We start from the raw sequence: 16,675 nt of genomic DNA, 5'->3' as shown, positions 1-16,675 counted from the left end.
TCAGGAGGAGTAAGCACCCCTATCGACCGGCCACACCCACCGTGAGCCATGTGTATTGATCGGGTAAATGGAGTTATCCGTAGTCAAAATCAGTGTGCCAAGAATGGCTTAACATTCGGCATGATGACAGCAATTGACACAATGATAGGTTGTATTGACAAATTAGATTGTTATAATGACCATACAATTTGCGAAATGCTGACTTTAAACGAGGCTATTGAAACGCCTGCACCATCAACTTGTTTGTCAGTAACCTGCCTCGATTCAAACACCGATCATACGCAGAACAAGTTCTTGCGTATCGAATGAGTTGAGGGATATAAACACCATTTAATGTTACTCCACTGGTATATTTGAACTGCCTGATGAACCATGTAGACAGGGTTAGGGTTCTAGCAGTAAATGGATTTTTTTTATGGAACGTGTCATTCTGATTTTCAATATTTAATTACAACTGTGCCGAATCAACTTCTAATATATATATATATATATATATATATAAAATATACTGAACATTTGAATAGTAAAGGTATCCACAGCCACGCCCAATATGCCTATGCACCTAGTTTGTTGGCTATAAATGCCCAAGAATATACAAGATCAAGGTATGCTCATCAGCACCATCCTCTTGTAAAGGTAAACATTCTGGAAATGTGTAAATTTCCTATCCAAGATTATGACAATGGCTCTAGAAATGTGTGCAGTAGTGCAGGTTTCCTTCTTCACGTGAACCAACTGACAGTAAACACTACTAAAGACGCTCTGCATGAAGCGTGAAAACGTTCGTGTTGGATGAAAGTGGATAGAAAAGTAATTCAACATTGTCTTTATTAAAGTTTATTAATTGTAATAAAAGGTTCTTAAGCTTACACTTGTGAGGTTGGGTGTAGAAATTATCTAACGTGAATGAATTTACACATAGAGTGCCAATATTAGAACTCCTTTGTTATAAAGCTAAACCATATTTCAGTTGCTTTGTGTTAATAATTCATTCATTTCCTTGTCAAGTTTAGAAATTAATATGAATGCATACAATGTCGCAGTTACACGCGTTTTAAACGTTCATCCAACCGCATCGATTGCATCTTCGCAAGCCAAGTGTCCGATTCGCTTACTCTCATAATCGGACACTTGGATTGCGAAGATGCATCGATTAATGCTTGTGAAATTTCTCAAATTGTAAATAATACGTACCTTCGGATCATTAGCTGTAAATCAGCCTCAATTGAGTTCGAAATATTACAATAATAACTTGATACTTAATACATTAAATATTGAAACCGGCTACAAGATAGCTGCTCCAACATAATTGTTTAGGTAGCAGGGGACAGTTTCGCACTATAGGCCCGGTCAACTTTTTCAAAAAATGGAATTGCCCCGTATTTGAAGTGATATTACATGTGTAAAAATGTATACAATAATTTTAGGATGCATGTCAAATGTAGCTGATTGCTTAGTAAAAATGTTGATGTACAACATGTAGGTGTCACCATGATTCCTAGCATAGAGATGGGTGCAAATACGAAACTAAGACACGTGGTCAGTTGCTGAAGAAATTCCGGTGAAAACATGCAGGGTCTAGCAAAAGGTCTGTAGCTGTGAGGGAAGGTGGATTGCCCCATATAAGAGGGAGATTTGTGAGAAGGGCAGATAGGGTTCTTGATTGTGCACAGTGTCTAAATCCCCATGTTTGGTACTGTGATGGTGGGGGGGGGGGGGGTGCGGATTAGCCCAAATAAGGGAAAATCAAAGCAAAAAAGGGGAACCTGCTCAGGGCATGTTTTGTGCACCAGCACCAGTATTTATAGATTACATGTAATTTAGGGTCATAATTTATTAATTACACTAATATGAAATACAAGTATTGACATAAAAGGGAAATATGATTTTTCATTAATCTGTCATAATCTGACTTTGGTGTATACCCCCTATCCACATGTTTCAAAACCAAAGAAACTGTCCCCTGCCACCTTACAGCTAGAGTGCAATAAGATTAACTTGTACCCGGAACGTTTCGGTGCGGATCCTATTATTTCATGAAAAGTATGCGTTCAATATAGACCCAGGTGTTGCACGCTGCAATTCCCTAGAATTTAGGAACATTTTATTGCCAGAAATAAATAGCTGCAGACATAATAATGAATAGGTGAAGATAACGAGTAGTGAATAATCTCACACCTCCTTTAAAGAATACGAAATCAAGAGCCGAATACACACGGATCGCTGGATACAACAGAGGTGGGACTAGGTTCCGAGGAGGAGCAAACATCCTTGTCAACCGGTTACATCCGCCGTGAGATTAACTTCCCGATCAGGTAAAAGGAGCAATCCGCAGTCAAAATTAATGTGTAAAGAACGGTCTAACAATTGGTGTGAAACACGTCAGACAGCATTTGACCCAGTGACAGGTTTTATTAGCAAACTAGATCATTATATCGACAATAGAATTTGCGGAATGACATTTTTGTCTGTATTGAAGTTGATGAGTATTTTCGGTATTGAGGTTTAAATAGAGTTGTGTATAGTTGGTCATCTACACAACCAAGATCACTTGATTCAATAGGTCTTATAATAGTGAAACAAAATTCCAAGACAGGTTAAACAGATCACATGATAGTCACGAAACAGCGAAATTGAAGTTCACTTTTTTCATTGGAAAAAAAAAACCCATCCATATGTACAGCATGTATTGACGATTAATCAGATGACAGGTGCCCTACTTTTGAACTTTATCATATATCATCAAAGAAACCTGAAGAAAAAAAATCATATGACCAGATTTAAACATATACGGCTTGAACACTGGATAACGATAGTAAATAGAGAGATAATATTATGGCATTTCACCGCGAGACAACTATAGATCTGTACGTCATGACACACTTTTATATTGTGACGTCATATAGTGTGAAGTGCACCATTTTATGATGTTTGTTTTAACTTTACTCGGGACGCCTTAACCCTGCTGCTTGCAAGGTGAAGATAACGAACAGTGATCAATCTCATAACTCATATAAGCAATACAAAATAGATAGTTGGGCAAACACGGACCCTTGAACACACCAGAGGTGGGATCAGGTGCCTAGGAGGAGTAAGCATCCCCTGTTGACCGGTCACACCCGTCGTGAGCCCTATCCTGATCAGGTATGTACAATATTCCTTTTCTCTTACTTTAATGCGAGTACATGTATTTGAAATTCTTTTTAAGTTTTCATGGATCGACGCTATTTTTAGTGAATTTTCCGTCTGAATACGTTTTAGTAGAACACATTTTGATTGGTCCTTGATTCTTTGTGAATTCATTGTTATAGGTCAGATATTTATTGAATTATTCATGAGACTAAGGTCAATAACCTGACCTCAAATACAGTGCTGTAAGATCTTTGTCCAGGGTAACGATTTGAGAAGATCTGATTTTGATTAAATCGAAACGTCTATTTGAGTCGTTTAGACTTGCCCTATCACATATTCATATCATATACCAGATAACAGTAAAATGTGGTCTCTAGAATCTCTTATTTGAAAACAAAACATCTTTGTTATCATTCCGGAAAACTCGCAAAAATTCATATAACAATTGAGAGCTTGTATCACTCTTTTGATGATGTATTAATGAACCATTTTGGTGTAACCAGCTACTTTGAATGGTTCCCAATTTTGCAAATTTCCAAAAACTCTGACCACAAAATTATATCTCTTAACCATTCATGCACTATAAAGGGTAAACAATTCATTCTAATCTGACACCCCCCCACCCCACCCGGTTGAAGCTATCTGATCGACAGGGCTAGTATATGACAGAGTATACAAACGTGTATACTCTAGGATTACAAATTGAGTGTATAGTTTTCTTTCATGGATTATGATTATAAAGGATACACCACGAGTACTTCCGACAGTGTAAACCTACTTTACATGTATTACGAGTACTCCAAGATAAGTAGTCTTCCGCATTCGATGCATTTTCATTGCTAGCATGCAAATCATTTACATATCTTATATTATATATTTTACATAGTCACTGCAAATATTTGCACATGAAGAAGAACCTTTTCCTCGAAATTCATTTCTCCCAAACTTTTAGAATGCTTTTCTAAGATACAGTATTTTATCTGTAATTTTGAGCACTGCATAGTGTTCTAAAACATGACTGTTTCTTGCACCCTATACATGTACATGTCATTGTCGAGGCTATACCCGCACAGGTAAATCGGAATTACTGGTGTGACGTGAAGTGTAGCAAAACTCGTCCCCTTATATAGCATGTAAATTTATTTCTTTACGTTTTACATTTCGTCATTTTTCGTTATTTTCCGTAAATACATCTCGCGGCTTTTTGAGCTCATAGTCCTATTGCACGTACGAGATCGCCATGTTGTTACAGCAAATTATATATGCATGTCAAAGGTCAATCGGAGATAGTCGTGTTAACGTAAACAAAAATGGATGCCTGCGTTATTCTTGAAGTCGTACACCGCGGATCTTTTTGATTGGCATTTTTAAATTTTGGTATATAACATATAGATATATCTTTAAACAAAATGGATACTGGCAATCAGACTTGTAATCTGGATGATTTCTCTCATTGGAAAATAAAGGCGTTGCGTTCATTTCTGAGCAGCAGAGGACTGTCGATAAGAACTTATAGCTCTCGCTTTTGCCGCAAGTAAACTACATATGCATACAGCTGTAGAAATAGAGAAATTAAAGTTAGATTCCTACAATATTTCTGAAGAGTTGGCGAAGTTGTATATTGCCTGATCCTTTGTTAATTTTTGATAATTTGTGAAAGAATTTACTTCTAAATGTGTTGATAAAAATTGCAAACTTGCGCACACAAAACCAAACAATAAAAAAATGGAAGGAATGGAAAAGGTAAGAACTGTCAAAATGTATGCATTTCTTACTATCATGAGATCTAACAATTTATTTTGCTAGCAAATGATAAGAATCAGTGATGACTATCTGAAATTCTTACCGTAAAGAACTCTCTGATAATAAAAGGGTCCCCCATTCCATTTTTTTTAAAATCAGAGAGCTATACTGTAGCCTACAGTGCAGAGTGGTGACAAAATGAGTATTTTTTTTATTTTTTTCACTATATACTCATTATTTTATTGAAATCCAACTTTTTTCAAAAACTTTTCTTAATGTCATTTCTGGACTAATATTGAATTGAGGAAATTTTTATTGACTTGTAAAATTCCTTACACTTTCTTGTCATAATATTGAAATAATTTTCAGACCATCCATCCTAAGAAATGACATTTAAAACACAAGCATAAAATTTCAAAACTCGTCACTACTATATATCCTTAGTAAGCTGAGAGCGAAATGTTTCATGCTAAATCAATATAAACTCATTTCTGAAATGGATAGGTGAAAAATTAAATGTAATAAATTCTGCATTCATTTGTAAATTTCCTCAAAATTGAACCAAAAGTGACACCAGATTAAATTTTGGAAAAACTTTGGATATCGGTTAAATATATATTGGAAAAAATAAAAACAAACACCCACTTTTGTCACCACTTCAAAGTATATAACACGTAGCTGGACTCCTTGTTGTTTTCCCCCCCCTTCTCCACAGAAAAAAAAGTCTAGAGAACAACAATGTCGAATACGGTTACCAATTTAATTAAAGATACAGTGTCCTACTCAGGATTAAAAAAGATATATATGCATATATATATAAATTCACGGTGAAACACGGTGTGATGAGCGATAAGATATCACGACAATGTTGGTGTGGGTGGCACACAATTAAGAAAGATATAAAATAATATGGAATGTTACTCAATCAAATTCTATTCCGATCGCTATCGGCATACTTAGACCTTACCAATACTGATCATTTAAACTTTGTATGTACCCAATTTGACAAAAATTGGCGTGTTTTTACAGACAATTTTTTTTATTTGACTCGATGTTTACTGCAGAGCGAGGGCCCGGATGTTCAATCTATCTCTGATTGACCTTTGACATGCTGGAGCGTGCAGTAGGACTATACACGAGTGCTTTTGCGTTAACGATCTAGTTTGCCAATACAACCTATCATTGGGTCAAATGCTGTCTGACGTGTTTCATATCGATTGCAAGGCCGTTTTTGGCACACTGATTTGGACTACGGATAACTCCGTTTACCTGGTCAGGATATAGGGTTCACGACGGATGTGACCAGTCGACATGGGATGCTTGCTCCTCCTAGGGACCTGATTCCACCTCTGGTGTGTCCAGGGGTCTGTGTTTGTCCAACTCTCTATTTTGTATTGCTTATAGGAATTATGAGATTGATCACTGTTCGTTATCTTCACCTTTCATAGTTTGTTTTGTACAATAAAAATCCAGCGAACTATATTTTGTGTTGTACGATTGTTCTTTCGGTCATCTGCTACATGAACATGGAAGATTGGTAAGAACACAGATCAAAATAGAAACATAGATGTAAGAAATAAAATATAATTTTTGAGTGTTATTGGGTTGGTACGTGATCAGATCTATTATAATGCCCTTCGTGACCAACTTCATGTTATATCCCAATAACACTAAGAAATAATGTCTTATTTGTTTTAAAAAAATTGGAACTGGTAAATCTTCTAATTTGAATGAAATATTACTCAAAACATAAATATTTATGTTCCTATAAGTTGTGAATATATTCTCAACATACCTCAGTGTAATCTTCAATTACTGCTTGGGTAAATATTTGGTACAATTTTGATTGTTTTGTAAATCAATCCTTTTCTACTCTACAATACTTCATATTAATTAAAAAAAAATCTAATGGTTATTCAATAACTCAGAATTAGTTTATGTTCTATAATGGATTAGACACCTTAAGATAGACTTGAACAAGCTTGACATAACCAAGTGGAAGTGTAACTCAAAACTTACTTTGTTTGACATGCTTTATCTATGATTGAAATCCATACTCTACAAAACTTGCATGTAATTTTTGCAATTTTATTCACAGCTGAATGCTTATTTTGCGATCCTTTGTCTGGACAAACAATATATGCCGAAGTATACACAATTTTCCTCCATACATTTAGGTGCAATGATTGCCTTGAAAAGATCAATTAAATTTGATTGAACATTTGCATGATAATCTTCTGAAAACTGATTCTTCTCAAGAAAGTACTATTACAGGAATACACTAAAAAATCACACCACATTCACCTTCAAATGGCCATCTGTCCTTGTAGACTCTTTCTGAATATGGTCCACTTAATTTGATGTTAAATTTGGCTAATGGTCAATAAAATCCTCGGCTGTATGGACATCTTTAACCATGTTGCTGATGATGTAGCGTTTAACTGCCTTCTTGGCATTGTTTCCTCGAACCTCACGTGACTGTTGATGAAGAACGTCTTCAAATAATAATGATAAGTTCCTGTTAGATAAGAGGAGTTGACATTTTGCAAATTTTTTTCACTAATCAATAACACTTTATAGTTAGTTATCTTCATCTTTCATAGTACATGTAGTTAAAGGTCTTCCATTAGGCATTTCATGTAAATTATATAGCAAACTGACTGTGAGTGGCATTAACAGAATGGTTAAAATACTTTTCAATAAACATCCATTTGGCATAGCTTTTCTCATCTCATCAATAAATGAGTCCCTGTCTAGGTAAACATATTCTTGTGGTTTTTACTGGTGTTTCGGCTTTGAAACTAACGGTCTTTTTCCCCCTACAAAATAAATAGTTGTTTGACAGCAATGTTTTAGCCAAATTTAGGGTCTAATTGTTTGAATATTTGATATATGTAACCTGTCTAAAATAGAAATATAATTAAATCTGTGACTTAGATCTAGAAAACTGAAATACTAGAACATGTATAGATGTCAATTCAATACATTTTGTAATACCTAGTCCATAGTAAGGCCTTCAAACGTTTAAGGTAACTCCATACTCGCAGTTTTATCTGATGCAAGTTTGAAAAGTGAATTTATTTCCATTCATTAGAGCTAAAACTAACAAAGTATCAAATAAAATACATAGGTCATCACACTTTTTAAGATGCGAGACGTACATAAATATAATCATATATCAACATAAGAAAATTGCAATTTTCCTTATAAACAGTGTTATCAAAATTTCATAAAAACTGGTTATGCCGATATAGTATCATTCATAACAATTTCATGAAACTGCATCTTCACAAAAATATACAAAATGTCTGTAAAAAATAAAGGAAATCTATCGCATAATAGATTTGATAATGAAATCAATGGAAACAGAGTTATTGCCCTTGGATTCAATATTTTGAAACGTATCATTTATAATTCATCTATAATTTAGACTTTTGAAATAGTTTATTTTTAACAAGATATTTTACAATAACTATTGGAAAATACTCCAACAAAATATATGTTCCTATCATGCATGAATCTAAATAAATCATTGATTTTGCAAAATCTGATGATATCACAGGAGGGTGGAATTACTTTCAATCCTTTATTTTTTACATTTCTGTTGTTGCTGCTGGAACCTTCCACTGGAATGGTAAAGATGTACATGAAGTCAGACCCAATTTATTTGCCGACTCTACCCTAAACATTAGGGCTATAACATAATTGCAATCTGACTCATTCTGAAAATATGAAACTCTGAATATATATTTGTATTTTTACCCATAAATGGGTTTATGTGGTAGATTTATGTGTATACATACATTTTGATAGTCAGTATCAGATAATAGATATACCAAATTCTTTTAATATTCATATTTATTTTTGTATTGTAAACGTGAACGCTTAAAACTAATATGAACAAAAATGTATACTATATACTATGGTCGTTATAACGACTTAGTTTGCCAATACAACCTATCATTGGGTCAAATGCTGTCTGCCGTGTTTCATACCGATTGTTAGACCGTTCTTGGCACACTGATTTTGTCTATGGATAACTCCGTTTACCTGATCAAGATATAGGGTTCACGGCGGGTGCCCAACTCTGTATTTTGTATTGCTTATGGGATTTATCACTGTTCGTTATCTTTATATTTCACTAGATAGCGTTTTCTTACTAAAACTTTCGAATTGGTGAGTATTTCAAAACACTTCATGTCTATACCAGCATACACCACCATCAGAAAATTGTGCTTTATCTTAGACTTCTCTCGCTTAAAAACGGGAGAAAATGAACATTGGTTGCAGATCTTTTGGGGGTTTTCAGAACACTCTATCCCCCAAAAGTTAAGAGCACAGTTGGGATGGACTAAAGACTTGCGAGATACAAGTGTATATACATGTAAAAAGAATACAGCCATATGATAGACATTGAAGTGTAAATTGTAATTACTAATTCATTAAGTAAGTTATCCACCAGTACAGGAGCAACAGGTCGTCTTCACACAACCAGATTTCTTGGATATGGCTACCAAAAGGGTTTGGCTCTTTTCTTTAAGTCTTTGACTGGGGGTACACTTGACTCTGGAGAAGCATAATGAAGAGGATGAGGAAATCTGATAATGAAATATTTCTTTAAAGTTGGATTCACAATATTCCCAATTTTGTAATCATTCAAATATTGTTTCACAGTGTTGCTGGCGCCTTTATCCATAGAAAAGTTCACAATGTCTGATGAAAATAAGGGGGCCACTGAGACATCCCACACTTCTCGTTTTGCCCTCAAAGTTTCAAGGGATCCGGTAGAATATTCTCCTCTATACAAAGTAAATCATTATATTCTTTCTAAAATTGGTAAACATGCTCGCAGTCTGACATTTTTAATGGCAATTTCATAACAGTTGAAGCATTTAACACAAGACGGCTACCTCATTCTTGGTTCCATCGGTGGATAGTCCTCCTCTCTTCACGAATTAAATGTTTTTTTTAGAGAAATAGTACTGTCACCAGAATCCATTGTAAATCAAGTTACAAATAAATCACGAATAAAAACGCTTCTAAATCAATATCAAAAGCACAAAAACACGCTTACTCTGAATCGCGTCATGTCCTAAAGTTTATAAACATAAAAGGTGAAGATAACGAACAGTGATCAATCTCACAACTCCGATAAGGAATACAAAAACGAGTTGAGTAACCATGGGTTCCTGGATATACCAGAGGTGGGATCAGATGCCTAGGAAGAGTAAGCATCCCCTGCAGACCGGTCACACCCACCATGAGCCCTAGATCTTGATGGTAAATGGAGTAATCCGTAGTCAGAATCAGTGTGCCAAGAGTGCCCTAATAATCGGTATGAAACACGTCAGACAACATTTGACCCAATTATAGGTTGTATTGGCAAAGTAGATCATTATAACGACCATAGAATTTGCGAAATCTTAATTCCAAACGAGACTGTAGAAACCCCTGCATCATCAACCAATTTGTTAGTAGCCTGCCTTGATTTAAAAACTCATCCCTAGGTCTAAGGGTATATTTGAATATAAACCGAGAATATCAAAAGACACAGGTTTCGTTTTATTTTGTTTATGGTCCGGTATTTCATTGAAGAAGTCTAAGTCATCAGAAAAAAATATCTTGCTGCAGCCTTTAATTCGACATTTAGATAGATATCGACGACGTTTTATCTGTTAACAATAATAACTTTCATTCATATGTCGATTTGATATATCCCCGTGAACTCGAAATAAAAGCCACCACAGAACAGAGTCGTCCATTTCTGCTTCATACTTAGGTGTTTTATTGAAAGTACATATTAACGGCAAAGTAGCAACTCAACTATATGACAAACAGCTTCTCCATTGTAAACTTCCCATATTTATGTAGCAATGTTCCATTATTACCTGCATATGGTGTTAATGTATCTCAACTGATTCGATACGCAAGAGCTTGTTAGAGAGTTGGGGAAACACGAACCCCTGGATATAGCAGAGGTGGGATCAGGTATCTAGGAGGAGTAAACATCCCCTGTCGACCGTTCTTACCAGCATCTATTATATTTTGTAAACCAATGATATTCATATCTAGTAGAAACCCCTCTAAGTCATTAATTAATAATGAAAATAAAAAAGATGATAAAATTTCACTTTGGCGTACCCCGAGATTATACAGTCCCTGAAACGTTCTACTTTACCATTTTTCCGTTCGCTCACCGTTCGTTCACCGTTCGCTCACCGTGCGTTCACCGTTCGTTCAGCGTGCGTTCACCGTGCGCTCTCCGTTCACAGTTTTGCGTTCAGCGTGCGCTCACCGTTCGTTCGCTGTTCACAAAACGTTCAGCTTACGCTCACCGTTCGTTCATCGTTCAGTCTTTTCATTGTCATTCGGAACACCAAAGTGAAAGGAAAAATCTTGATAGCAAGGCGAAAATGAAAATTGAACGTGTGCGTAAGAGTGGAAGGATACTTTCTTACTATATCAGAAATTTAATTTTGAAGTACAAAATGTCAGGATTATCCACTGTGAATACCGAAAGGTTCATTTGAGCTTTTGCTAAAACAATTCTAAATGAGAGACGAATATAAGAGCTTGTCGTTATGAATTTAACCCAAGTACAAAAAATAAGGCAGTTTCAGGTAATGAAAACCTCTTCCCCTGTGTTCACGATTTAGCATTTACAAGTCCGGGCACAAATTATTATAATTATTTTGCACTGTTTGACAAGAAGAGTTTTAAACAAGTCACCCCCCCCCCTACTTTGAAAATATAAAAACAAACAAACGATGCTACATAATGTACATTGTACCGTATGTACCTGTCAGAATGTCAAACTGATATAGCTATTTTTACGCCTATATTTACGAAAGACATTGTCAATAAACTGATATTTACTACTCTTGCCAAATTTGAAACTTTTGTAACATTTGTAATTAATGCAAAGATGTAATTGTTTATCTGGTACGTTTCTGCATTAGTCTTTAAACATTCTACGGGTAGTTCAGTAAAATAAACCGTTTTATCTACATCAAATATAATTATACAAATATTGCACGATTTAACTGCAATCTATGGTCACATCAATAATGAAAATAGAAAGTTTTGTACTGATTATTTCCTCGGGTCGATGTAGCTGCGACAAATGCATGACACAAAATGTAAGTAGGAATATTTAATACTGTTAGGAGTGTTGAGGTGTTGACACAGTGTATACCATCCGTATTGTTTGTTTACTGCATCTACATGTATCTTGACTCCTTTCGGGGGTGTTTGTTAATTACAGGTATCCCAAACGATCGAGCTCGTAAAGTTTGAAGTCATACATGAACACCTGTTAATTCTGGATGTCACTACGCATGTAGATTATAGTGTTTTCCTTTTCACATGCATTGTTTATATATTATACCCATGCATTAAATGTATATGTACATGTAATGGTATACACAATGTACATACGAAATTTGCTGTTGTTTGTGTATGACTGTTGCGTCTATTAATGTACAATTTGCGATAATTTCATGAAATATATACATGTATACTTGGTACTTGTACAAAAATATATTACATTTAATATATCCAGAACTGTAAAATATGCTGGATCACGATTCCGGTTTATTTAATTTTTTTTTTATTAATTGATGAAATATACATGTATTTTACTACTTGATTATGAAATAAGTAAAATCCCAGGGGAAAATCCGACACATTCGGAGTAAATAGATAATTTTGCGTTCAGCGTGCGCTCAGCGTTCGTTCACCGTTCACTTTGCGCTCTGCGTTCGTTCACCGTTCGCTCACCGTGCGTTCACCGTTCAAGTGGGAAAGAAGAACGTTTCAGGGACTGCAGTTAAAATAATCTGTAGTTGTACCATTTAAGCGTTTTAATTCCTATATACATATTTTTAATGTAATTAAATCACTTCCCATTAACCCCACTCTTCATTAGCTTAAACCACAACCCAAATCTCCAAACCGTATTGAAAGCTTGTGTAAATTCAATGAATGCACAGAAAAGACACACAAAACGCGCTATACCTTACAACCTCGCCAGGAGAATATATACCATTGTTAGCAAGGAACCTACCAGAGAACAACATTTAGGGGAATTAAGTAATTATTTACAAAAACAGAATTGTCCAATCAAGTTTATAGAAGACGGAACCAAGAAGCCCAAAGAATTCAATAGAGAAAATCTCATTAATAAACCCAAAATCAATTCCACAACAAATTCACACATTTTACCGTCTGTTACAACACATAACCTCAGGAGCTCTAATGTTACACTAACATGTCTCGTACGGCAACTCAACGACCTACTGAAAACAAATGAAACAAGATGTGTTTATGAAACACAAATGCCCCCGATAATGGCCAATTCCGAAGATGGCCAAGATCACAAGGACAGCTATATTGGTACCAGTAGAAATATCTTGTCACAAGAAATGCTCATGTGCAATATGAAAGATCTAATATTTACCATTTAGAAGTTATGACCAATGTCATTTTTATAAGTAGGTCAAATGTCAAGGTCAAAAGGCTAGTACCCACGGAAAGGTCTTGTCACAAGGAATACGAATGTGAAATATCAAAGCTCTATCACTTATTGTTCAAAAGTTATTAGCAAGGTTAAAGTTTCAGACAGAATGACAGACATGACAAACACAATATGCTCCCCGATCTCCGAGGCATAAAAGTGGGGAAAATAATGAAAATATATGCCTTTATCAATAGCAAGAGACAACGGAAATTCTTAAAAGACTGTTCTACAAATCTAATTTTCAGGATTGATTGATTGATTAAATATTGTTTAACGCCCCTCTCGAGAATATTTCACCCACATGGAGACGTCACCATTGCCGGTGAAGGGCTACAAAAGTTAGGCCTATGCTCAGCGCTTACGGCCTTTGAGCAGGGAGGGATCATTATCGTGACACACCTGCTGTGACACGGGGCCTCGGTTTTTGCGGTCTCATCCGAAGGACCGCCCCATTTAGTCGCCTCTTACGACAAGCAAGGGGCACTGAGGACCTATTCTAACCCGGATCCCCACAGTCAAACAGTCAATTTTTCACCGTTACCAAATGTGATGATCGGCGATGCCGATCGTGTTCATATTCAAGGGAAGGAAATTTGATCCAGTTTAAGAACAAGGAATTTACAGTGAATTCAAATATAAATTCAATTTATGTGATAACATGTGCTGGATGTGGAAAACATATCGATGAAACGGGGACTACTCTGCGAATTCGTATACGGGTTCATAAACAACACATTTCAGTACCTGATAAAGAAAAATTAAAGTCAGTGAACATTTAGATGTATGTGGCCACGGACAATTCAGTGTATTTCCGTTCTATAAGAAATGAGAAAAAGAAAGATACTTTATTATGGTGGGTCCTTAGTCCTAGATTTTTGGGGTTTAGGTTATTTTTTGTCTGGAATCAATAAAAATTGACTTCCTTTTAATCCATTTTCTACATGTCCCCTGTCCCGGGTTTACGTTAACTGGTCTTGGGAGCTGTCACAATAGGGGACCAGTTAAGAGAAAAACAGGCTGACGTAATCATAGTTGTGATTTAAACCCGGGACAGGGACATGTTGAAAATGGATTAAAAGGAAGTAAATGTTGATTTCCTTGTGACGGTTTTGTGCATTGCTGTTAAATGTTTGAAAACAACTTGTCTATTGCGTAAATCCGGGCACATCTGAGTCGAAAAGTCGGTCGAAGCGTAAACCGTCACCGACTCCGGCATTTACACGTTTTCCAGAATCAAAACATGAATGATTGCGAAGAGAAGTCGATAAAGGCTATTCCTTTCGACTTCTCTAAAGAGAATATCCCGCCACGAGCCCTATATCGTGATCAGGTAAACGGAGTTATCCGTAGTCAAAATCAGTGTGCCAAGAACGGCTTAACAATCGGTATGAAACACGTCAGACAGCATTGGACCCAATGATAGGTTGTATTGACGAACTAGATCGTTATAACGACCATAGAATTTGGGAAATGCTGCCTTCAATCGAGACTGTAGAAACCCCTGTACCATCAATTTGTTTGTCAGTAGCCTGCCTCGATTTAAAAACTGATGATACGCAGAACAAACTCTTGCATATCGAATCAGTTGAGATATATAAACACCATATGCAGGTGATAATGGAATATTGCTACATAAATATGGGAAGTTGACGATGGAGAAGCTGAAATCATCCCGTTTGTCATACAGTTGAGTTGTCAGTTTGCCGTTAAGGTCTACTTTCAATAACATATCTAAGTATGAAGCAGAAGTGGACGACTCTGTGGTGTCCTTTATTTCGATCTCACAGGGATATATCAAATCGACATATGAATGAAAGTTATTATTGTTAATAGACAAAACATCATCGAAATGTCGAATTGAAGGCTACAGCCAGAGATGCATTGACCCATGTGGAGTTGTGGAATCAGTATCCATAATTAGAGTTGTCACCGGAATATATAGTATATTTGTCATTATGTTTCAATCTATACAACAATATAGTAGATTTATTAAAGTGAGTTTGATTTTTGTCAAGTGCTCTTGGACAAGGTTAATAATACATCTTTCAGGTGACCTGGAACTATCATACCATTACTGAGCCTTTGATTCATCATTCATAAAAAGTCATGGTCTGAACATGAATGTGGAGTGGACAAACATTCAGAAAATTCCTACAAATATCTAAAACTTTGTTTAGGAGGGTATAATTCAAGATATCACTACCTTTTCCCCTTCATCTTCAACCTTCTTTAGCATTTGGTAGGCCATTACAGGCTCGATTGCTTTGGCAGAACCTGTTCAGTTAACACTGTATTTCTGTTTTCTTGGAGGAACTGCTTTGACTTTGACTGCAGCACAAATTCTGCATTTCTGAGACATGACTGAATATCCTACGATTTTCTTAGTTTTCTCCTCATATAAGGATTGCATGGCCTAAATTGAATAAGATAAAATATATTTTGACTTTCATAATTGTATGTAAATATGTGTACATGTATGTCACATAAAACTTTCAATACATGGTACAAGTATTTTGATCTATTTTGTCATCCTCATGAAATTTTTGAAATCGTATCAAACAGTATTTAGTTGCTCAAAATTAAAATTCAACTATCAAAATTATGAAGCATTAGCTCAAACAAACATACTTGTGAGGCTATTATATCCTCACCCTGTGTCCCGCTTCTGCCATGCTCATTCAAATCTGACTGACAGGTGACCTTCACTCCTAAAATCAATCCATTATCAAAGTCATTTAAAATAAATCTTTGTTAAAATTATGATTATCAAATCAACTTTTTTTTTAAAGAAGTGAATATTCTTTCTAGCCAATAATTTTTGCTTTTGTATATGAATTGCATAGCAGCATAAGAGTGACTTTCCTCATGACCTCAGGCTACAGAGTTATTTTATACAAAGGCTTCAGATGTCACACTCCTCTTTATAGCAAGCGCGGCGAGGCGAGCTCTATAGACAACATGTACGAACGGAGGAAATTCGGATTGAAATCTACACATTGTTCAAGTAAATTTTCATCGGTTTGAAATTTTTTTTGGTTTGAGAATAGGTTAATAGAGTTGTAGAATAATATTAACTATTGGAGAAAAAGATACTGCCGCTCGCCCTAACGGTCGCACCGTATAGGATATTTTCAAACTTGAAATATATAAATTACATTTCAATTTCTCTGCGAAGATGCTGCCAACAACTTTCTTCAGCCACTAATTCCAGCTGGTTCCCAACTTCTCTTTCTCACTCCATCAGACTATTCTGGGTACTTGTGGGAATAATCAGTGAAGCTA

The sequence above is a fragment of the Ostrea edulis genome, chromosome 5 (assembly GCF_947568905.1).
Source record: "Ostrea edulis chromosome 5, xbOstEdul1.1, whole genome shotgun sequence".
NCBI classification, from domain to species: Eukaryota; Metazoa; Mollusca; class Bivalvia; order Ostreida; family Ostreidae; genus Ostrea; species Ostrea edulis.
This window is presented reverse-complemented; position numbering follows the sequence as displayed.